The sequence below is a fragment of the Erpetoichthys calabaricus genome, chromosome 1 (genome assembly GCF_900747795.2).
Source record: "Erpetoichthys calabaricus chromosome 1, fErpCal1.3, whole genome shotgun sequence".
Lineage (NCBI taxonomy): Eukaryota > Metazoa > Chordata > Cladistia > Polypteriformes > Polypteridae > Erpetoichthys > Erpetoichthys calabaricus.
The window spans coordinates 188,047,501-188,073,533 of record NC_041394.2 but is presented as its reverse complement, the minus strand read 5'-3'; the positions used below and the strand labels follow the sequence as shown (position 1 = coordinate 188,073,533).

Genomic DNA, 26,033 nt, shown 5'->3' with positions numbered 1-26,033 from the left:
CAAAATCACCAGTCATAGCTAAAAATCATCAGTCTAGTTACCCGCAAGCAGTGGCAACCAGCCCCGCCAGCATTCACTCAAACCGGAACCTCTATAACTTTATGCTGTTAAATGACTGTGATTTATAGGTACTGCATGGAGATTTTTGTGAGATTTTCAGGGCTAAATTATTGGGTCTATGTATCACGGAATCTAATTGGTTCAAGTCGGACATTTCCCAATGTAAGAAGAATTTAAGAAGACAATTGTGAGAATATGAATTTTGGTTGTGCTACTCATTTAATCTTTAAATGCAAATTTTATGCATGTCTGGGGGATTTTTTGATACATACAATAATGTTAGAGTCAGATCAGGAGCTTATTTAGTGCGTGCAAGAACATGCTGTGTGCTACAACATGCTTGCGGTGATCAACGCACATGTACTGTGCAAGGCATGCACGGGGGCCACTGAGAAAAGAAGAGTGTTCATGGCTCAGCTTACAGAGGAACTTCGTTGTCGCATCTTACTAGAAAAGGCGATGGAAAAAGAAAAGGAGGATTCAACATCGACAATCTTCAGTGTTACCCCACCCCGCCCATCTTGATCTGACTCTAAGTAACAGCGCCAGCATAAATTCAAAAACAATCTGACGCTGTTCATTTTCAAATAATATTGCATTAGTGCAATGATGTTTTCACATATATTGTCTCTTTCTTTCAGCTGTGTAATAGAAACCACAACATAGAGATAAGTGTGTACATTGTAACAGGTACACACGTTGTAAATGTAGAAAGGACGATCCTTGCGTGTGTGTGAACTGTTAACATTTGAATCTGATGATTGCATATAACACTGAAGTTACTGCTCTGTACTATTCTTTCCTCTGCATGTCCTGGAATACAAAAGAAACAGCATACAGCCACATGTGAGGAATGGCAAGATCGGGGAAAAAAAACACACGGTCACTGATTACAAAACGCAAGATGTTATGCGAATGAATATGAATAATATGAATAATGTTGCATCCGTGCCACAAAGTTTTCCGAAATGTACTATACAGGTCATAAAACGAATAATTCCAAATATCATATATACCTATGTCTCTGTTTTTACTAATTCAGCGTGAGCAGGAACACTCAATAAAACTGAATAAAAAAAAATCAAGTGACGGTGAGATACGAAGAAGGCAGATTCACCAGCGTTTGTGTGGCAGTTTTAATCCCTCCAGATGAGAGAATGTCCAGTTCCATTGTCTCAAAACACCACTCACATCTCCAGTTATTCCCAGTTTCAAATAAAAACTAACAGCGTCAGATTCCTGGGTGGGGGGGGGGGGGTGTTAGTATGTATCGTGATCGTGATTTAGAGAGAATAAAAGTGAAAAAAAAACCGGTAACTTTTAGTCCTATAAATGCACACCATGTGTTACAGACGCAAACCAAGTGTATGTGTGTACTGTATAATATTAACAATAAGAGCAGCTCACTACTGAAAACGGCAAATATAGGAGTGAGTCAGGATCGAATCGGGGACTCTTGATTACAAGTCAGCAAATCTTAACGCTACCCCAGGAAGCTGTTTTCTTTTCCTTGAACTTTTTGTGAAAGTGTTTACTTGATCATTGGACTTCAGGCCTCTGTTGCAGGAGGCTGGGGGTCAGACCTGGCCGGGACGCCTGGAAGGACTGAGAGGTGGCACATTTGTCCTCCGGGCCACGAGGGGGCAACCGCCCTGGGTCGGAAGAGGGCCACGGAAGGGGAGCAGGGAGGCTCAAGTCCATTGGGGCCCATGCCCACTACAAGGGGGCGCCCCGAGCCTCATGGAGCCCGGGACACATTTACTTCCGCCACACTCCTGGATGACGAACCTTCCAGGGATACCCGGAGTGCTCTCCTGACTCTTCCGCCACACCAGGAAGTGTCATCAGGCATAGCACCTGGAGCTCATCTGGGTAAGAATAAAAGGGGCCGCCTCCCTCCAATCAAGGCGCTGGAGTCGGGAGTGGGAGCAGAACGAAGCTCCCGTAGAGAGAGGAAAAGGTGACCCAGAGACAGTGAGAGAAAGGCCCAGGAGAAAGGTGATTGGGGCTAGGAGCACAGTGTGTTGTGCGGGACTGAGTTGTGTGTTGGAAAAAATAAACTGTATTTTGTATAAAGATGCGGTGTCTGTCTGATGGTGTCCGGGCAAGTCTCACACTGCTTACATTATATAGTTTATGCCTACATTTTGTCATTTTGTCAACGGAACACACATGAAATGCATGTACAGTAATCCCTCGCTATATCGCACTTCGCCTTTCGCGGCTTCACTCCATCGCGGATTTTATATGTAAGCATATTTAAATATATATCGCGGATTTTTCGCTGCTTCGCGGGTTTCTGCGGACAATGGGTCTTTTAATTTCTGGTACATGCTTCCTCAGTTGGTTTGCCCAGTTGATTTCATACAAGGGACGCTATTGGCAGATGGCTGAGAAGCTACCCAACTTACTTTTCTTTCTCTCTCTCTTGCGCTGACTATCTGTGATCCTGACGTAGTGGGTGTGAGCAGGGGGGCTGTTCGCACACCTAGACGATACGGACGCTCGTCTAAAAATGCTGAAAGATTATCTTCACGTTGCTACCTTCTGTGTGCAGCTTTTAAGTATGCTGCACGGTGCTTCGCATACTTAAAAGCTCAAAGGGCACGTATTGATTTTTTTTATCTGTCTCTCTCTATCTCTCTCTGCTCCTGACGGAGGGGGTGTGAGCTGCCGCCTTCAACAGCTTTGTGCCGCGGTGCTTCGCATACTTACAAGCCAAACAGCCCTATTGAATTGTTTGCTCCTTTGATGAGGAAGATATGTTTGCATTCTTTTAATTGTGAGACTGAATTGTCATCTCTGTCTTGTCATGGAGCACAGTTTAAACTTTTGAAAAAGAGACAAATGTTTGTTTGCAGTGTTTGAATAACGTTCCTGTCTCTCTACAACCTCCTGTGTTTCTGCGCAAATCTGTGACCCAAGCATGACAATATAAAAATAAACATATGGTTTCTACTTCGCGGATTTTCTTATTTCGCGGGTGGCTCCGGAACGCAACCCCCACGATGGAGGAGGGATTACTGTATTCCAAATAACAATCTATTATTTACACTCTAAAACTCCACTTCACTCCCAAATAATCAATCAAGGCATGAGCTGGGAGAAGTTTGTGCACGTTCTAAGTCGGTGGGGGGTGGAATAGACGGCTGCTTGTAGCTTGTCTTTATCGGCACATTTAGAGGACAAAAGACGCTGGTGGAGAGGTGCGAACAGATTTAAGGTGGGCCGGATCTACGAGTTTTTTCGTAGACTCTGGTAATTCTAGTGTTAAAAATGTTATAGGTTTGTTTTTTTTTATCTGTGTGCAGTATATGACAGAACTTGTTTACAAATGCTATAGTTTTTTCCTGTGCAGTATTTGACAGAACTTTGGATTTTTACATAATAATATATAGTATATTAGATTTTTTATTGCTTGTATGCTGCACAATTCACCTTACAGCAGAGCAGTTTATGTTTATGCAGGCTTCAATGTTCATGGCCTGTAGTTCAATTATGATTAGTATTTTATTCCCTTTGGATTCATTCTTATTTACATTAAGGGTAAGTGTCAGTTTAAAATGCACTCAGTATAATAGTTTTGTTGGACTTAGTCCAATTTTTGTGTAAATCTTGTAGGACACTTTAAAATGGTTTATCATACTTGCACTGTACGATCTCAGTAAAACTTTGACTGGTGATTTTAATGTTTTTGTGTTATTTTACTTCAGTTTTAAGTAAATAAATAAGACATGTTTTTCTTAACTATTGTTTCCATTAATCTCATTAATAAGTTACAATTAATATCCTATTAACAAGACTAAGCTACATCAATAAGACTTTTGCAAACACGTTACTGTTATTGTCACAATCGAAGAAAATATTGAGATACAATTTTTTACCAATATCGCACACCCTTAATTACACAGTTAAAATAAATTACTCTGCATTGGTTAAAAAAAAAGTAAGGCCCACATGGCTCCAGTATTCAGTTACCTCTGGATTAACACAATTCATATAATATCTTAAGAAGAACATAAGGTTATCTGCCCTTTATTTAACTGAAAAACACATAATGTTCAAAATTAAGGTGGTATGTTTAATTTGTAAATATGCAACACAAGCATTGTACTCAATGAAAAACTCTTGGAGTAATAATACATTATCAACTTAAACTTTGTTTTTTTGAATTCTTAACTATCTACAGTTTCAGGAATAAAATTATAAAGTTTAACACATGGCTCTTGCACATGCTCCTACGACATAATTCTTCCTCCAAATGTACCAGTACACCTAATTCCAGTTTTTGCTACATTGTAGCCAACTCAGTTGACCCAGAAAGCTATTTTTAATGTTTAGGATCATTTTAAACTGTCTTGTACAAATTGTGTACTATTTAGCTGATACATATTATTATCACATTATTATATCTAGAGAAAACAATTGACAAACTAAAGAAAACAATGGTGTTGCACCCTTTATAGATGCAAATACAAAGAGTTATTGAACAGATAATAAAAAGGCATTTCTCATCTTACTCTTCAGTTTGTGAGTGAAGCAGCTGATGTTACACAGGGAGAATCCTGGAAAAATACACTGTTAATTTAGCAGGTCTGAGAGACTTTGAGATCTTTATGTGAAGGCGTACAAAGCAATCACACAAACCAGTGATATCTAATTTGTATTCTAAAGGAAAAAAATCTCAGCTGCTTTTCCATATTTATGTATACAAACCTCATATCTTTAATACATTAATGGGCATGCACCCCCTGAGAACAGGATACCTTTTCGAATAAACATAACAAGCCATCAATTTTAAAAAACATGAGACACTAAGCAGCATAATAAACAGACATATCATTTTACACTACATTAGAAGTGCAAGCAAATTTGCTTGATAACAAAAGCTGGGGGACTCTCTGAAATGTTGCATTCACTGTATTTTGATTTTTTGAAATATTATCTTAAAAAAGATGGTGGTTGAATGATGAAGCACACAAATTAAAGATACAGCAAATTAATAACTTGACCATATGGATTTTTTAGTTCACCATCTACTAGGCAGTCATGAGATTCAAAACTTTCTTCAATAATAATGTTTTCCTCTAGGAAATCACCAAGATTCTAAATGCAACATTGCAAAATAATGAGAATATACTTTTACATAATAAATTTGTCTAATATATATCTGCTTTTCACATTCGGGACTGGAATTATGACATAAAAGAGAAACAATACTTTATATTATCTTTGCTTCAAAATACTGCCAAACTAATAAGGAGACCAAAAATGGTTTAGAAAAATTTTGCCTGACAAAACAAAACAAAAATTATGCTAATAATGAAGGCTTTATGTGTTTGATTTACTCTGTTGTCTATTGTATAAGTACAATTTCATGTCTAACTGACCAGAGACTGCTAATGAGCTGAAATAATTAAATACACTTTTAAAAAGGAGTACATTACAAATGAATAAAACTCACACAGACAGAGGGAGAATGTATAAAGTACACACAGACAGCATCCTGGCTAACATTTAAACCCAGACACCGATAGCGGTGAGCCACTGTGCTGCCCTTGTCTGATATAAAAAATAAACTGATAACGTGTATATGCGTTTTAATAAAGATAACATTTTTATATACATTGATAATGAATACAACTGGCTCTCAGCTTTGTTTGGCAACATATTTTATAGCTTTTAAAACAACATATAAAGCAATACAGTTCTAAAAAAAATACAACCGTGAAAATAATATAAAGCTACAAATGTTTAATATAATGCATGTTATGTAGTGTTCAACAAGCTCAATAACTAAGCTAAAATTAGAACAATACATATTGAGTCGGCCTGAACAGCCTACACAGTCCTTCTGGGCCATATTCTTATTTTCTGGCATCACATAACATTCCCTTGTTCTTCAATCATCTACAGTATTCCCTCGTGTACAAAATAAGCAGAAAGAAAACAAAGAAAACTTGATTAAAATATCAAAAGTTAAAGACTCTTAAAATGAAAGAAATAAGTTACATAAAACTAGACATTTTCAGAAAACTGTTCTTTTTCACCTATTATATATTCAGTAATTACCAGGTTTACAATTTTTGAGGCACTTCAGATATAGAACCATCATCTGAATCATTAACTGACAGATATTTCTTATTAAGAATATGTATTCATTTGAAAATATTAAAATGTATGTTAAATTGTCAGGGCTTTATGCAATGCCTTGCAAAAATATTTTAGCCCTTGATAAATTCTCTAATTTTACTGAAAAATAATTCCTAAAGTAGTATTTTGTACTCACTGAGATAATTTTTAAGCACTGAAACTCAGAATTGCTATTTCAATGTGCCACTGTTTGATATTAGGAAAAACTTTAAAATAAACAAATAACGATTTTTGCCCATTCTTCCAGGCAGATTTGTTCTAGGTTGTTCAGGTAAGCTGGCTAGTGCTTGTGCATTGCAATTTTCAAATAGTGCCAGAGGTTCTCAATTGGACTGACATGAGGGCTTTCACTGGACCATTTTAGGATATTAACCTGTTTAGCCCGATCCACTCCAAAGCTACCTTGGACTTATGTTTAGGATTACTGTACTGCTGAAAGAAGAATGTTCTCCCCAAAGCTTCTGTTATTTAGAACAATGAAACATGCACTCTTGCAGTATGTCCTTGTATTTTCCAACATCCATTGTTCCTTCTAACTCCACCTTGGCCAATCCCAAAGCTAGAATGTGAAAGAAGGAGGCTAGCTGTGGGACCCCACAAACAATACATTATCCTATAGAAATGCCAACAGTTAGTTTATAGACAAATATGCTGAGAGAATGAGGGACTTCCTTATGAAGGCTAATTAAGAATTGTATGGATATCCAAAGGGAAATCATGACATTTCTGATTTGACCCAAGAAAATACTTTGTGTTGGGATCTGTAATGTCTGAGCAATGCAAGAGTTGGAAATAGCTTCACTGAAGGTGAGGAAAAAATATAACTGCCTTTTTTGGACTATGTGAAACCAGGAAAACACAGTTAAGAAAATTATACGGTATAATGATGGGAAAGGAAATTTTGTATTTGAGACATTGCACTAGTTACACAGAAGGAGTAGCCATCATGACTATAAGAGGGCACAAAGGCACTTGTTGGAAAGGAAGCAAGAGGATCACAAATTATGATTCAACTTTTTATACAGAGAAGAAAAACATCAAGGCAAATGTAGTAATATAAAACCAATCAAAATAATCAGGAAAATAAAGAAGTTTGCTATATCCAAATAAATGATTAAATGTTCTGATGAAATTTATAAACATTTTATAAACAAGGGTTGGCTCAGATAATAAAGGATATGAGAAGGTGATAGGGCAACATGGATTAGGAGAGATGAATGAAATTTGCTTAAATAGATTAACAATTGGAGGTTGTGTAATTCAACAAAAAGGGATTCATAAGATTGTGGGTCATAACTGCTTTTCAAAAGTTTAGCAACACCTTGCTAGACATGCAGTACATGCAATTTTCTCAACTGTCATCTTATAACCGCAATATTCAGACTACTGTACATTAAAAACACAACGGTCAGAAAAGGAGAGAGCAATAAAAGGATTAACAAATGGGATGAGACACTTGACCAGTGAATGAGGGACAGAAGGGATACTTCAATTCAAAAGCTCAACACCATATGAGGGAGCTTTCTGTTCGTGGACTAGTTTCATTTTCCAGAATTATTTATTTAATAATATTTTAGCGAAAAATCCATGGGTTTTGCACACTGTGTGCATACAACTGGATGAATCAAAACAGTATCTCTCTATAAGCTGCTAAAATCAAATAAAGGAAGAAATCAAGCATTTCAACTCATGAAAGGAAAAGCTCTAGGGCCTGATGAGATTCCTATAGAGGTCTTTGAAGCAGTCTCGGATATAGCTGCATAGATAACTGTAAGGGCTAAAAATTAGTTTGTGCTAAAATAACAGAGACACAACACTCATGTGTATTCATGTAAAGATATCGAACTGGAAAGTTTTAGAAAGATTAAAGGAAGGAGTAGATTAAAAGAAAAGGAATCAGATGGACTGCTGAGCGCCAACTGGATGGCCTGGATGGATTATGCAGATTCCCAAATATCATTGTCCCATAGCTAACAAGATATGAGGATAAAGATTTTACAGACTGAATCAGTGCAGGTGGGCTAGATAAAAATCTTTTCAAAATGAAAGGAGAGGTCCTAGAGGAGCTGCAAACCTTTTTTTGTCTAGTCAGCATTTATGCAAAGTGGTTAAGGGTATAATGAATGTGTGAATGCATAAGCAGACTTATCCTCTACCAGCTAATATTATTTAATTGACTGCACAGAAAGAGTATATCTTACGACGGTAATGCTATTTTAAAACAGACGGGCTTGACTCAAAACAATTTGTATGTATGTAGTACGTAAGTGAGTAAATCATGGAATGGATGGAAAAGATTAAAGATTTTAGTAGATTTGGTACGGTCCTCACAGGTGGCGCAGTGGTAGTGCTGCTGCTTTGCAGTAAGGAGACTGTGGAAGATTGTGTGTTCGCTTCCTGGTTCCTCCCTGTGTGGATAGCGCTTTGAGTACTGAGAAAAGCGCTATACAAATGTAATGAATTATTATTATTATTATTACGGTATGGTAGCAAGCACCATGCATACTAGTTGGAGTAAAATGAACAGCAAAAGTACAGTGTCATGAGTATTATTGTGAATTCGCAAACACACAAAGACACTGAAACTTCTGCATTTCTTTCAGAAATCGGCCATTGATAAAATAGAACAAGATTGACTTACATACCTTGTACAGCTTGACAGAGACTCCTTTGCCAGTAGACAAACAGCTACATACCACGCTGATGATTAAAGTAGCACAACCGAAATTATAATTTATTGTTCTTTCTAATGGATTATCTTATGGCAGTAAAGAAACAAGAATGAGACTTTTTGAAACACTTAACCTCACTTCAAAACAAACGGCACATGAGGATACTGTGTCCTCCTTGAAAGACACAGATTCCATCCACTTCAGCAAGAACTCTTGGGTCCAACTCTTTTTAGTATAACTTAAATGCATGCAGCTTCCTTAGAGTTTTTTCCATGGGGTTTTAGCACATGGGATCATAACTGAACTAGTGGTATGGAAATATGAATAAGGTATAAATGAGCCAAACTGAATTGTGTTTTAAATAAAATGTATTAAAAATAAAGTTTTGTAGTTTAACACATTTTTCTTCACCATTTTTGTACTCCAAAGAGGAGTAATGTGCTTTATGCTCAGTGTATGGGAGGGTGATAAAATGGTCTGATAAATTTTTAGACTTTACAACCTTTTTTGCTCCATTTTGATCTGAAACTAGTCATTAAAAAGGTAACTGAATGTGGGGAACAACAATTAAAACATTTGTGGCATTGATTTTTAATAAATTGATTATATCCCTTTTTTCATTTGACATTAGTGTTTGTCTAATTTAAGTGTCAGTGGGCAAACTAACAATAGGAACTTTGAGAGCCAATGCTTGTTGAAGATGCTGAACCTCACAGCTTACAAGAAGATCCATTGTGTATGGAAATTTTAGGTCAAGAATAATCCCTTAACTCTACCAAAGAAACTGAATTCATTGTCATGTTCCTTGAATCATTTGTGGCACATTACATGACTTCTAGTCAAAAGGAATGCCAAAATTGAAGACTGTAGTTGCGGGATCTCATAATTCTGATGATACCAGACTACCTAAGTAAGAATTGCAGGGGGTTCCAAATAAGATGACTCCAAAATGACTTTCTAGCACAATTTCTAATATTTTTAAAGTGTTACAAGTTAAAGCATGTCTGAAAGCACCATTGGCTAAGCAAAAGCATTCCGGGTATGACATGTTCAGTTACAATCTCAGCCCTCAGTGTTCCTTTTTCAAATTAAATCATTGTACAGCAAACCTGAGACATCAGACAGAGAAGCTTCTCTTCAGTTTGTGAAGTCCAACACACCCTTGTTCCTTCTTTGCTTGTGGCAGCATTGTAACTCCAGATGAGCACTAATTAGCTGTCAACTCTCATGCACACTAGCCTGTCCGTATGACTTAACATAAAATCAAATCTGTATGGTTTTTTTGGGAAGACTCGCAGACTGGTTTATTGGAGTCACTGGAATGGCAAAGTATATGACGGGTGGTCATGGAAGTACTGTATACCCTCAACTCTCTAAGTATATTTATATGACTTCTGTTTTAGAAAATCTCTGGAACAGTTACAGCATACCAATTAACAAATGCTTAACCTAGCCTTATGGTAAAAAGCTCATTTGCAAATTTCCACACTTCTGCAGTGAAGAAAAAGATTTGATCAACAATGCTGTGCATATATATCCTGCAGCTTTAACACGTTTGTAGATATATATCATACTAATGTGTGTCTCTAAAACATACGCTTCATTATTGTGTCATCTCCATAATATGCACAACTAACAACAGTCAGGATGGCTATGCATGCTTAAGCAGGTTTTTGGTCTGGTGATTTTGTGTATTTGGAACATTTTAAATTATTTTTGCACTTTTAAAGCCAGTACACCATTTTGGGCTTGTGGAGGCCTAAAACCTTGCGTCTTGAGTTTATGGTTTATGTCTGGGGTAAGACCTGTTTCTACGCAGAAAAGTGAAGATACTAGTCAGACTCTTGTGGTATTTTTGAGGTCAGAACCCATTTTGCAAGTTGTGTATCACAGCAGCTTGAATCTCAACAAATACTCCTTAAAATCAATTTATTTATTTAACAAACATGGAACACAACGACACACTAAGAAAAAAAAAAGTAATATGTAAGAATGAATTTAAATGGCTATTGATTCCTGCAATATTCTTCAGCAGAATGCTAAAGGTTGTCTTTAAAAATATTACATATAAAGACTTTAGGAGTTTAATTTCTCAAGATAACAGAGTGCACAGGGTTCACTTTATATACTGCAACTCATATGAAAATGACTACATGATATTGTATTTACAGCTGTTGAATCTGTTTAACCTAATACCTTTTCAAGTTGTTTCAGCCATTATCATGACATCCATATCAGTGAAGGATGTATAAAATAGGAAAATACTCCTCCAAAAATTAAGCATTTTCAACATATTTCAAGAACATTTCTGTTTCATGGAGGAGCTTTTATTCATTACCTTATTGCCTATAAACAAGGCTATGCAATCTCATACTAAGTGATATCTCAGATCATGAATAATCTGTGATGTATGAACACACAGAGTCCAGCTGTTATACACATTTCTGAATATTAGTAAAAAATATTGCATGACAGAAAGAAAATACCATGATAATGTACATTTATCTATAAAAAACAGTAATTACCTAAAGAGAAATCTGCCATAAAAATTATATTTCTTACATGTTCAAAGTCAGGTGCCTCATTTACCCAAAAAAATATTGTTACTTCTAGCAATGTACACTTTGTATAGAAATTTCCCTAACCTCAATCTTTTATCTTTGTGCTATCTCAACAGCTGCTTCTTGTGCCATGAGAAAATTATTATTTTATGAATTCCTTTACTGTTGTGCCACTGGAATCTGGGTCAGTATAGAGATTCGTTACGCTGCCGGTCTCCTAATCCCAGACAGGTGTTCTGTCAAGTAAACTTGCAATCACAAAACAAGCATTCTACAGTGACCAAACAAATACAGCTTTTAAAATTCCACTAAATATCTTAAAAAATGTATGTATAATGCAAAAAATGTATGGAAAACATTTATGAATTGTATTACTATAATGAAAATATTTTGCTCATAAATAAAAAAAAAATGAATAGCTCAGCTTAATGAAATTAATTTATTGTAGATAAAAGTGGTCAGACTTACTAATGGTTATAGTATAATCAAAGCATCAGGCAATATATTTAATTTTAAAACACAGTTTCAAGCAACTAAGATAATTCTTAAAATCACTTCTCCGTATCTGAGATCAACTATAAAGCAGAGTGCTTTTGAAATCCCTAGTGGGTTACCACAGTAAGCTGATAATCTAAAAATGAAAAGTCAATTATAAAACTACATCTCAGATGTTATGATTTGTGCTATACAATGAACATTAACATTTCACTTTTTTATTTATTTATCTACTGCACACAAACTACACCTGTCTAAAATAAGTTTTGCATCACTGAATCCTGAGTGGAAAATTAACATAAGATGTTTGCATTTAAATACAAAAGCTCTTCAATAGATGAACAGTAAACAGTAGCAAATTTCTTTTTCCTTATTTTTCATTTGAATCCTGCAAAAAAAAGTTAGTACCACTGGCATAATTCCATGATCTGCTAGGTCAAGGGAAGGTCTAAAATGCCTCTGCAGGACAAGAATTAATTGTTTTGTTTTACTGCACCTTTCACAAGTCTTAACTTTATCCTTAATATCTTACTAAAATGTTACCCACCGGAACAGTACAGTTATTAAGAAAGAAAAAAAAAACAAACCACTTTAGAAACACCTAAAAGCCCTTATAGATATAAATAGTGACAACAAAAAAATATATCTCTGTTGACAGAACCAGGCATAAGCAAGATGTCATTGGGCACATTCTGTAATGGGGACAAAAACTCTTAAGCCTTTAACACTAATTTTTCCAAATATGACCTGTAATATATAACTGTAATAAATGTCTCAGAAGGTACAACAAGTTCAGATTTCTTTACTTGTTTCTTAGTTTAAGCTGACTGATGCCGCTCTTCTCTGCAAGTTGATAAGTGATAAATTAATGTAACTAAAATAATAACACCCATTGTATGCACTGTCTTGCATTTAAACTCTTTGCTTTTAATTTAGAAACGGTTGGTTCTCATGAACGCCAAAAAGAATAAGGGGATGCTCACTTCCCAATGTCATGACTGATAGTAATGGGACTAAGGAAAAGTTTCTGAATCATGAGAAAGAATGAGATAATAGTGTTCACTGTAAAAAAAAAAACAGAAGGACCAAACTAAAAGTTTTCATAAGGGGAAGTGAGGAAGACATGTAAAGCAGCAGTCCCAACTGGTTAGAAAAATTTGTGAAGATTGCCATGGGAGACCTTGTACACTGATGATAGTAAAAAATAAAGCAGAACTAAGGGAAAGATACTGAAATGGAAAGCTAGTACGAAAGTGAAAGGCCAGGGTTGAAAGTGTCAGGCAGGACACGAGGAAGAGGTGGGTGCATGAATGTGCAGCAAGTATAGTAAATGTGTTCAGGCAGACTCGATCCAATGCAAGGTTTGTTAGAAGTGGGTGAATAAAATGCAGTGATGTGAAGCTAGGCGTCAAATTTGTCCACAAATATGTAAATATTCAAATATATTCAAACTAAGATTAATAATTCTTAGTGTTACATGCATTTTTATATTTTACTAGTTGTGTTACAATTTCCTAGGACAATGGCCCTTGATTATAGTGCCATCGGTTAATCAAATGTAGCATAAGTACTATGTAACTAATAAAGTACTTTTATGTATACAATATTTGTAGCTATTTTTTTCCTTTACCAAGTGGTAATATTATGTCACTGGAGTTTCTTACTTTGTATACCTGTACAATTGGCCATTTGTAAAACATTCTTGCTATGGATGAATTTGTAGTTTCCCTACTGACTTACCTTGGCTTTTGTTGATGGACATTGCAAAACACAACTGTATTCTTTTGCATTGAAACGGATAATAAGTAGAAATAATGTGATTTTTATAACTCTCATTTGTTTACGTCATTCATTCAAACATTTATTTTAGTATTTTTTGTCAGTTGTATGTTCAAGCCTGTTTTTTTTGTTTGGTAATTTTGCTTTATAAATTTTATTAATATGAATTTACTCCAAAAGACATCACCAGACAATAATGTTCTAACACTGAATCATATTTTACTTTACCGTTTTACAAACTGTAATGATGTTTACAGGCCACACATTTATTGTAGCCAATGCAATGAACTGTACAGATTTAATAAGTCATCTTTGTACTTCAAAAGCCAGCCCATCTAGACAAGGAAAAAATCACAGAAATACTTAGGCAATCTTTATGAAAATATAACAGCCATAAAAAAAAAAGTGCAGATGCACTCAATTAGAATGATGCATCTTCACAGCCATCTTATTTTCAATTTAGTAGCTTACAGCTTGATGAGTACATTTTTGTAGGATAGCAAGTCATATAATGATAAAACAAAAGAATCTTAAATTCTTACGAGCCCTGCACACGGACACTGTACTTCGCTAAACCACCCACCTTAATTAAAAGATAACTATTTATGTGTCTGTAACTATATATCTATCTGGTTGCTACATCTCTATTGTTCCAACAGACTGTGCATCACAAAGTTAATAGCAATTTAATGCATTGCATTTGTTATTTCAAAAGTTAGTGCATCACATACAATAGCCCTGCTTTTATTAATCCCCCACTGATTCAACTGAGATATATGCAGTGTATTTGTCATTCCCGCAGAAGGTGCATCAAAAACATTTATAATAATGCATTTTACCACATAAATACTTTCCAATGGATGGTGCACTGCAAATGTTAACATTGAGGTCTATGTTCAGATTTTTAATCATCTTAGATGGGTAGCACTGCTGGTTATTAATATTTTTACTTTTGTTTTGTTTTTTTTTACACTCATGGTGAGTCTGCAATGCATGTAATACTTTTAAGTTACGCACTGGTGAGTGAATACTGCTGATTTCAAACTAATGTGATTCTTGAAAACACTTTGCAAAAATAGGATTTTCGGTGTGTAGAAAGTGACACGATCATAAAGAACGTAGTACCGGACACTCTTTGTACTGCCTAGAATGCACATATGAAGTGGAGACACAATTTCTCTGATTACTTTAACAAATTAAACAGTATCATTATTTTGTTTTTCTGCCAGAGAAGCTTTTATTTGGTCTTTGAGAACAAAAGATGTAGGACCATTGTCAATCTCTCTTTTATATATAAACTGAGGTGCACTGAAAGTCTCTCAAATGAAGCAACTGAATGTATTAAATAAATTTTGCCTTGGAATAATTTTCAAGTATTTTGTTCTCATTATAATTTTTATTTTGGAGGTGTTTTTAATGACAGAAACTTAAAAATTCTGTAAAATATTTCTGGATATTCGCTAGGAAATACGTTAACAAATGATATAAAATTTTAAAGCAAATAACAAGATGTAATTAATTAAACAAATTAATAAATAAAACTGTATCAATTACAAAGTACACCACGTGGGCAAACCTGGCTTTATAAATCTGCACAATGGGGTGCCAGTTTAATCCTGCAGGCAGAAGCCAGCTATCAAGGAATAACAGACGGGATTAACATTAGAATCCCTGAAGCCTAAGAAAAAAGTCATAATGCTGAGGCACCTTAAATTCCTTTGTATCTCTAAATCAGTGGCTTTGTTTTGCAAATGTGTTGATCAGCACATGCAGCAAGCAGCCTGCTATCCCAAAACAAAAGATGATGATGGAGAGGTGCAAAGGAATTTAAGGTGGGCTGGGATTACGAGTTTTTTCGTGGGCTTTAGGGATTCTAGTGATAATTACACCTCAAGAATTCTAAATGTCTATCTTATACACTGAAAAAAAACACACCTCTCTAAACATAATAAATGTATACTTTTACCAGTAAAATAAACCATAGTGCAGATAGTGGTTAAAAATTATTAAAACCTATAAGTGCATGGAATATTTACTTTTAAGCAGTGTTTAATTGCCAATACCAATTAATTTATTGTGTGAGTATATATGTAAATATTTTATTATTATTATAACTACTTTTTAAAAAGCCTTGTTTCAGATAGGTACATTACAAAAAAATTAAACAATATGACAGTTTGTAATTATGAGAAGCATTTTATTTTTTTAATGCCATATATGTATTACGGATAAATATTTTTGTAAATATTTTATTTGCAAGTATTTTAAGGAGATTTAATTTATTTTAGTATGTTATTTATTTTAGTATTTTATGGTCAGGCGGCACGGTGGCACAGTGGTAGTGCTGCTGCCTCGCAGTTAGGAGACCCAGGTTTGCTTCCCGGGTCCTCCCTGTGTGGAGTTTGCATGTTCTCCCCGTGTCTGCGTGGGTTTCCTCCGGGTACTCCGGTTTCCTCCCACAGTCCAAAGACATGCAGTTTAGGTGGATTGGCGATTCTAAATTGGCCCTAGTGTGTGCTTGGTGTGTGGGTGTGTCCAGCGGTGGGTTGGCACCCTGCCCGGGATTGGTTCCTGCCTTGTGCCCTGTGTTGGCTGGGATTGGCTCCAGCAGACCCCCCGTGACCCTGTGTTCGGATTCAGCGGGTTGGAAAATGGATGGATGGATGGATGGATTTTATGGTCAATGAACAATAAACCTACAGAATTTAATTTTCTTACTAATAAATGAACAGTTAACACCTGTGGTCTATAGTTAAATACTTTAATACAGGAAATAAGGCTTCTATAGATCTGGTTATGTAAGAGCTTAGTGTAAAACGTTTTTTAGAGGGATAAAGAAGAAAGCAAAAAAAAATTGGAACCGGCTGATCAAGTGAAATCTGTGATTGGTATCAGCCTATTCTAAATTGTGTGCTCTCACTATGTTTGTCACATGTCATGTATTTGAAATGCACATTGGTGAGTATAATGCAATCTACTAGTTATACTGCAGGTCCAGTTAATATCCTAATTATGAATTAGTACACAGGCTAAGCAATAAAAATGTCTAATCAGTCATATAAGATACTTTAAAAACAGCACAACCATGGGTGTGTTACAGGACATCTGAATGGATTCATGTAATGCCGACAAAACTGAGTTAATGCAAGAAATTAAAGTATGGACAAATGAAAAAAATAATAAAATGAATGACCAATTTGGAAAATTAAAGTTCCAGGATTTTGTGACATATGAAAAATCAATCAATTTGACTCACCCATTACTTCATTTTTTTAACCAGCTAATGATGCATGCATAAATCTTACAATAGCAAATCTTATTTAGCGAACAGAGTGATTCGCTGACAAACCAAACATGTTGTTACAAAACTCTGTTTTTTTATACTAAAATATCCTGAATTACCTTGCAATTGATTAATCCAACAATACAGATAAAGTAATGTTTGAATTATTCTGTTTAGTAAGCAGTATTTTTCATTTGCAAGAGAGAACATATCAGAGAATAAATTTATAACGTGCACATGGCAAGATAAATTAGATAGTCCATGTTGATATTGTCTTTTATAAACCCTATCCAGAAATCCCCTCAAAATTACAAAATTTCCCCTAATTACCGTTACACTGGGAGGATCCCATTGTGCATCCCACATTAAAATTCAAGCCCTGCATTGTATTTTGATTTTTATGAATACCAATACTAGTTTGCTTAAATGATGGAACATAAGGACCATGAACAGGTCACTTTGTCTGTGCTCCAAATGGAAAAACAAAAAAATGGATCCAGTTGTATCTCAAATGTTTAAATTCATCATAGGTAAAGATGTCAGGCAAATAGGTAAATGTATTAGTATTTATATATACTGCATTATATTCTATTACAGAAAAAGGCACATTATTGTTTACTTTGGTAGGAATGTACATTTAATAATGGGACTTCTGGGTTTAGTATTGAAAGGTATCGAGTATAGTAAAATTTTACTGGTACTGATACTGAATACTAAAATTCTGGTATTGTGACATCCTTAAGTACTCTCTATGGTAGGAAGACATGGCAAGTAAAGACAAAACATGAATTAAAGCTGGAAAGAATAATTAGATGAATGTGTGAAGTGTCATGAAATGCGAGAAAACTTTCTCAATTTTTGTTACAACATGCAGGTCAGATTTTGACATATACAGTATGAATCTTTGAATCCATTTCCCCTTGTGTTAATGGTATAGGCTGGTGATGGCAGTGTCATTATGTGAGGAATATTTTCTTGGCACATATTAGGTATCTTAATACCATCTGAGAGTCACTGAAATGCTACATTTACATTTCTTACAGCGTCCATTGATGCAGACCATATACATTACTTTGCAATCTATCAGTTTTCAAAAAGAAAGTGTCATGCCACAAACCGAACATCATCTCAGAGAGGGAGTGAGAGAGAGTGAGCTTGGAAGCATGCGCCGATAGCGCGTTGCTGCACCCACCATATGCCAAATCACCTGGATTGACTCCAATAAAATTACAGTTTACCAGAAATGGCCTATACAGTCCCCAGATCTGAATCCACCAGATCAGCTCGGAGATGAAGTGAAATGGAAGGTTTCTAGAATAAGTAAAAAGCTGAAAAATCTGCAGGAATTGTGAGATTCCATACATCCATAAAAATATTTGCAGCACCTTGCTGAATTCACACTCCAAAGAATTCACACTAGTGGCAAAAAGGAGTTCTACTGGTACCCAAAAGCTATACAGTACATCCCCTAAGTGTAGTGGCGTTATTCTTGCATCAGTTTAGAAGTGCAAACAAATTATCACTGCCCCATTTAAAACTATGCAACTTTTGGTGTTTAATGATTCTTGTTAAAAAGAGCTCTTACATTTTTCTTCTTCTTTTGCAACCTATCCAAAGAACTGGGTTTCACAGATGGCACTGTATAACAGAAGCAGGGGTCCTGAGTAGGTATGATGTCATCTGTCTTTATTTTTTGAAAAACATTATATTTTCTGAAAAAATATACACAAAAATAAATCAGTTCATAGACATATCCAAATGAATTGGGTCAGGTTGTACAGAGACAAGCCATTTTGTACAGCTCTGGAATGATCTACATCACTAAAAAGAAGTGTCTGAAAATGCAACAAAAATATAATTATGTGTATAAAAATGAAAAATTGTGCCATTTTTTTTTACTTAAACTAGAAATTAGAACAATAAATAATGAACAGTTAGAAACACTCTACTGAAAAGCCATCCATACATCTTAAACTCCATTTAATCCAATTCAAGGACATGTGAAACTGAGCTTAACCTGATAGCACTGGGCAGATGGGGACAATGTAACTGAAAATGTGTTTGAATGAAATACTGCTCGCCAGAATCACTTTATAGTGTGAACTAATAAAACATGTTTTTATTTGTGTATTCCTTTAACCCATGGGGCTCGGCCGGGCACAGCCCGAAGAGGCAACGTGGGTCCCCCTTCCCATGGGCTCACCACCTATGAGAGGGGCCAAGGAGGTCGGGTGCAGTGTGTGTTGGGTGGTGGCCGAAGGCGGGGACCTTGGTGGTCCGATCCTCGGCTACAGAAGCTGGCTCTTGGGACGTGGAATGTAACCTCTCTGAAGGGGAAGGAGCCTGAGCTAGTGCGCGAGGTTGAGAGGTTCCGGCTAGATATAGTCGGACTCACCTCGACGCACAGCTTGGACTCTGGAACCAATCTCCTTGAGAGGGGCTGGACTCTCTACCACTGTGGAGTTGCCCCCGGTGAGAGGCGCCGAGCAGGTGTGGGTATGCTTATTGCCCATTGTTCATTGGGGTTTACCCCGGTAGACGAGAGGGTAGCCTCCCTCCGCCTTCGGGTGGGGGTACGGGTCCTAACTGTTGTTTGTGCGTATGCACCGAACAGCAGTTCGGAGTACCCACCCTTTTTGGAGTCCCTGGAGGGGGTGCTAGAGGGCATACCTTCTGGGGACTCCCTCGTTCTGCTGGGAGACTTCAATGCTCACGTGGGCAATGACAGTGAGACCTGGAAGGGCGTGATTGGGAGGAATGGCCCCCTCCGATCTGAACCCGAGCGGTGTTTTGTTATTGGACTTCTGTGCTCGTCACGGATTGTCCATAACGAACACCATGTTCAAGCATAGGGGTGTTCATATGTGCACTTGGCACCAGGACACCGTAGGCCTCAGTTCAATGATCAACTTTGTGGTCATGTCATCAGACTTGCGGCCACATGTCTTGGACACTCGGATGAAGAGAGGGGCGGAGCTGTCAACTGATCACCACCTGGTGGTTAGTTGGCTTTGATGGTGGGGGAGGATGCCGGTCAGGCCTGGTAGGCCCAAACGTGTTGTGAGGGTCTGCTGGGAACGTCTGGCAGAGCACCCTGTCAGAAGTAGCTTCAACTCCCACCTCCGGCAGAACTTCGACCACATCCCGAGGGAGGAGGGGGACATTGAGTCCGAATGGGCCACGTTCCGTGCCTCTATTGTTGAGGCAGCTGACCGGAGCTGTGGCCGTAAGGTGGTCGGTGCCTGTCGTGGCAGAAACCGGAGCGCCTGGAGGAAACCCACGCAGACACGGGGAGAACATGCAAACTCCACGCAGGGAGGACCCGGTAAGCGAACCCGGGTCTCCTAACTGTGAGGCAGCAGCGCTACCACTGCGCCACCATGCCGCCCATTATTGTAGCATTTGTTTCTTAAATAAACTGTTAACGTGTAGTTACAGCATAACGATCCATGGGCTTTGAACCAGGTTAACACCTCTAAGTGTTAACACTAGATACCCTGAAGCCTACAAAAAAAGTTGTAAAGCCAGGGCACCTTAAAATCCTTCACACCTCCTAATCAGTGTCTTTTGTTTTGCAAATGTATTGATCAGCACCGGTAGCAAGCAGCCTGCTATCCCATCCCATACTGACGTAGCTTTAGTTGTACACAAAGTTCTACCAGCTTAAGTCTCTGTATCAGGGAGTGATATGTCTGGATTTGTATAGGGTAAATAATACATTGTTATTTGGAACACATGTATTTCATGTGTGCTCTGTGTCTACAACAATGTACTGTATATAAATGTAGGATGACAGAAAATGTGAGGCAAAAAATGCTGAACACATAACTAAGATAGAAAATTTTTGTTCTACTAATAATGTCAAAATGTTGACGTGAAGTGTATAATGTGTGAAGACTGAAGTCCAAATGTCAAATAAACACTTTCACAAATTGCACAGATATATAACAAAACAAGTGTGCTTTTTTTCTAGAATTTAACCAAAGTAGAAGAAATTGGGATAGGGTAGGGCACACACACATCTGCTTGACTGGTGCAGAGGTAAGATCTTCTGTCTTTAAGTCGAGAGGTTGCAGATTAGATCCCCGGTCCATCATGCATTTACTGTTTTGAGTAATGAGCTGCAATTATTATTACTATTATAGAATAAAAACATACATTTGATTTATTTGAATCTGTAACAGCCGGTGTAAAGTTTTGGTACTTGTAAAAGTTAGCATTTTGATTTTTTATTCACTTTTATTCTCTCAATCACATTCTCGCTCCCTGTGATCTGACACTGTTAGTTTTCGAATAAAAACGTGCTATAATAAAAGTTAACCAGTCACACATAAGAACAACGTAGCTGCACCAGGTGTAAAGGCCAAAGATGGCACCGTTTGGATGCAACAACAGGTCGGGCATCATCCTGCCAGTGAATCTGCCACATGCATGTCCATCAGCAAAACAGCAGGGCCTACCGAGCTTACCAAGGTATCGTGCAAAGTACTGTTTGTGATTATCTTTTGTGATGGTCTATATATATACAGTATATATATAAACATCTCTATGTTACTTATATAAAAGCCAGATCGAATATTATTTACCTTGGTTTATTTACTACAGTGTAAAGTCAAAAGTACATGTGCAATGCCACTTCTTATTTAGGAAAAGATCCCAGTCGTCCCATGGCAGAAAGACTTTCCAAGACTAAGGTCTTAAAGCTTATGGAGCCATTTTTGGACAAAGGCATCACCGTAACAACAGTTGCATAAAGTGCAACAGGAGCTTCCACTTGCAGCTAAAGTCACTTTAAAGGAATTTAAGGTGGCCCAGCATTATAACTTTTTTCATACACTTCAGAGATTCTAGTGTTAAAGAGGCAACTACAGAAAGAAACTCATTCTAAAAGGTATATTAACTTTATATTTTGGAGCATACATAGCATTTTATGAACCGATCATTTTGGGAGAAAAATGAAGAAGTGTTTTGGCAGATCGAGTAAATCTCCTTGCAGCGGCAAACAGGATAGGATGGGATGGGGCAATAAACTCTGAGCCGCCCAAATCTAACTATGCAAACACAGATAACATTACATGGGCAAGTCTGAAATCCTAACCCAGCCAAGTATGTACACTCCTTTCTGAGCTCTGCACCGCTCTCCCCTAAGCTTCGTCTTCACCCCTTCCTGCAAGAAGAAGCAAATACTTTCTCTGTCTATGTGCTCCCTTTGCGTGCGTGTGGACTCTCAAGGTGTGTTTTTGATTGTTTTTTGCAAAGTGAGTTACATACTTGATAATATCAAAAACAACAATTATTAACATAGACAATACATATCACACACTCCTACTTCTAGGTACACTAACCGTGGAAGATAATGTTAGCTGAAGAACTGCATCTCCTTTGTCATCTTCTCAAATGGGCTAAAACTGCATTTTTTCCCCCAGTAGTCTCCAGTAAATACTCTCCGCTGGTTATCATTCTGAGTGCCCGAAAGGTTATACATTGCTGAATATTTAGACAAGGTCTGTATCAGTGCTAGAAAGCTGTTAATCACATAATATGTACCTTGTTTGGATGTCTTGCTGCAGCCATTTAGATGGCACAGCCAATTTTTCCTGAATGCTCTCTTGATGTGAATAAGGTAGTGATGAGTGTTTAAAACGATCGAAAATATTAAAGAAGATAGCAAAGCCTGCTATGGTACACATGTAATAAATAGATATACCTGTACTGGTTAATGTGCTTTACATTAGACTTTAGTTCAGTTTATTCTTACAGAGTATTCTTCACTCTAGCCAGTCTTTGCAAAGCTTTCCCACAGATCCGAATTTTACAAGACAAAATAAGCCTTAAATACGTAAAATTTACAGAAATTAGCACACTAAAAACCAGTACTAAGGGGAGGGAGTACATGATCTGTATTCAATCTGATGTAACACTGTACATCTGAGTGATTTATAACTTACTAATGTAATCTTCAAAATAGATTGTTATCTGGAAACTAAAATTCTCTCCTATTCAGTCTAGCTGGTAAGATTTTGCAGCATCATAGCTTAGGTCCCTCAGTTTTTACTCACGCAGAATGTGTCTTTGGCCATTAATTAGCAGTTTATTACAAGCATTACAGAATGCTGTTCTAAACTGTGTACTGCATAATGCTGAATATGGTTGTGTGCTGTTTAATATTATAGGATATTATGCAAGTATTAGCTGCTGGAGCATGTTAAGTGCTATATTTAGGACAGTTTAGGTGCAATTTGCTTGGCAATTATTCTAGTACATCACTGAAATTCAGGTGAGGCTGCATCCACAAACACTACATTTTCACCCACTCCCACTTCCATGCAAGTAGAGTCAAACTGAGGTCACTAGGCATTGAGGGACAGGAATGGCCTTCATCTATTTATGTAACAGAACTGAAGGAACAGAAACATCTTTGCATGAATATTCAATTGGTTGTTGTACCAGCTGTATGATCTCAAAAACCACATGGGAGGCAGCAGTTCACAATGAATAAGAATAAATAATAAAGAAAAGAAAATTACATAATCAGGTGACACTGCATATTGTGAAAGTTCTCATCTAAACATAATAAAAAAATGTACATAACAAACAGTGATTCTGCTTCTTCTGGTTTGAATAGTGAAAGGTGCTGGGTAACTAAAAACTTGTTAGTGGAGTTAGTAATTTTCTAGTATCCTTTTTTGCAGTGCTACAACAGTATCCCTTTTTCACTAATTTTTCAAAGGCACATGCCACGTTCTGACAAATTTGGACAAGGCCTGCTATATAATGCAAACGTGGAAATCATTTTTCAGTAGCAAATGCCGACTAGAGCCATAGATAAAAAGAAGTATATTCTTAAATTCAGGCTAGCAGAAAACTAGAAAAAGAAGTGTGAGGGTAACAACTTAATTATTCCTGGAATAAAAATGCACCATCCCAGACTTCAAGGTTTAGTTTTAATTTATCACTGTATACATTTGAGTGCATGTAATATTCTCAGTCAACCACCTGCAGAAAATTACTTTTTTTCATCCATTCATACAATATGTATTTTATCATCCAGTAAACTGTGAAAGACTCATCCAGCTGTAGGCTGCTTAGTGTGTGAAATGTAATCCTCACATTAAATACAGACAACGGGACTCCTTTATGGTGCCGAAGACAAGCACAGTAAAGAGCTGGAACTTGAGGCCTTTTAATGCTTCATAATCTTTCACATTCAGGAGGTATGACATAATCAGGCAGGAAAACTCTGAATACGGGGATTTAAGAATTGCTCTGTTTATTTGGAGGTATTCAGGCTCCAAGAAAGTAAGACTGAATTGAAACTATGGTCAGTGGTTTATAAACAACTATAATTTAAGTTGGGCTCAACTTAGTAACTAATAGATTACAGTACCTACAAAAAGTATTCACCCCCTTGGAAGTTTTTCTTGTTATACAACATTGAATCACAGTGGATTTAGTTTGGCTTTTTTGACATTGACCAACAGAAATAAAACTATTTAATGTCAAAGTGCAAAAAGATATCTGCGTAGTGGTTTAAATTAATCACAAATGTAAAATTCAAAATAACTGTTTCTGTAAGTATTCACCCCCATTAAAATGGCACACCTAAACCATAGCTGGTTCATTTAGTTGGTTTTGGAAATCACAGAATTAGTTCAATGGAGTTCACATGTCTGTAGCCAAGGAGTTTCAGTTGATTGTTGTACAAATGCATCTTATGTGGAAGGCTTTACTTGTAGTGATGAACAGACGAAGCCCAGTAAAGCTTTTGAGGCTTCTTTCTGATTGCACTAATAAATGATTTAAAGTTTCAGAGCTTCATAAACAGTGATATCCAGTGGTTTACTAAAGCCATAGTAGCCATGAACTCAAGAGCCAGTGGAGGAATCTTACATACGACCACTTATTGATTGCATAGTTTCAATCTGACAAGTTAATGAAGTGCCCATGAATGCTCTTCATACTCACTTTGATCTTAAGATAAATATATTATCACTGAATTGCCGCAATAAATGTACATGCTAGTATGTGCAACAATTATGTTTAGAGAATTTGCCTACAGTGGCCTAAGGCATTAATGAAACATTATAAGTTCCATTACTGAAGATTTGTGTAGTACATTATTTAACTTACTGTTGGATAAAAGGTCAAAATGTCCCCACACTCTTGATCACTTTTTTCCTGCTAATATTTAGTCCAATATCATCTTAGTATAAAATGTGACCTGATAGTTTCACAGTCCTTTTGAAAGCACATGGTAGAGCACAAAACTTCAAAACAATCAACTTTTCCCAGTTCTTCAGTGATGTTCATGTAGGGATGTACGATAATATTGGATTAATATCTGTATCAGCATAGGATGGGTTAAAATAATTTTATCAGCATGTGACTGATGACTAGTTTTGATTGATAATTCAGACTGAAATTTGATGATTTTCACTGTGTTCCAGATGAACACGATGTTTAAGCAATGCTGAGCTACTGAGCGAAAATGTCTGCAGCCTGGAAGTTTATCAAAGTAAGCGAGAGCGAGATAAAAATATGCCATTTGTAACACTTGTTTGACTAATGTCTTGCACGGAGGGACCAACTTAATTTCATACTTGAAGACATGCAATCCTGAAAAATATACAGAAGAAGCAAAAGGGGAGAATCCTACACCACCGTGTACAAAATCAAAGACTGCATTTGTTCAGCCTGTTGATCAGTTTCTTGAAAAATCAAGAAATTTGATAAAGATAATCCTAAATCTCAAACAATTATTGCAAAATTGATGGAATGTATTGCTATGGATGATCAGCCATTTCCTCTTGTAAAAGATACGAGAATTTGGAGGCTGGTTGAACATCTCCAGCCACATTACCTAATATCCAGTCGTCGTTATTTCTCTGACACAGCACTTCCAGAGCTATGTAATATTGTGGAAACTCATGTGCATAAATTGCTTACTGATGATGTCATAGAAATTTGATACAAGTCCTATGAGTTTGCTTTTTGATTACAGAAAGTAATCTTGAATGCCCAATAATGCTC

At 36.7% G+C, this 26,033-nt stretch overlaps 1 protein-coding gene across 2 annotated transcripts in view; it reads right to left on the bottom strand.

The window, feature by feature from the left end:
- Window positions 1–26,033, bottom strand: part of LOC114658133 (tetraspanin-9-like) — a 318,249-nt gene that overhangs the window by 160,708 nt on the left and 131,508 nt on the right. The window contains exon 3 of one of the 2 annotated variants that reach the window (XM_028810215.2): window positions 18,589–18,715. The exons of the other annotated variant lie outside the window; for it this stretch is intronic. The gene's annotated coding sequence lies outside the window, so the exon portion shown is untranslated. The remainder of the gene's footprint in view (window positions 1–18,588; window positions 18,716–26,033) is intronic. 2 annotated transcript variants of the gene reach the window in all.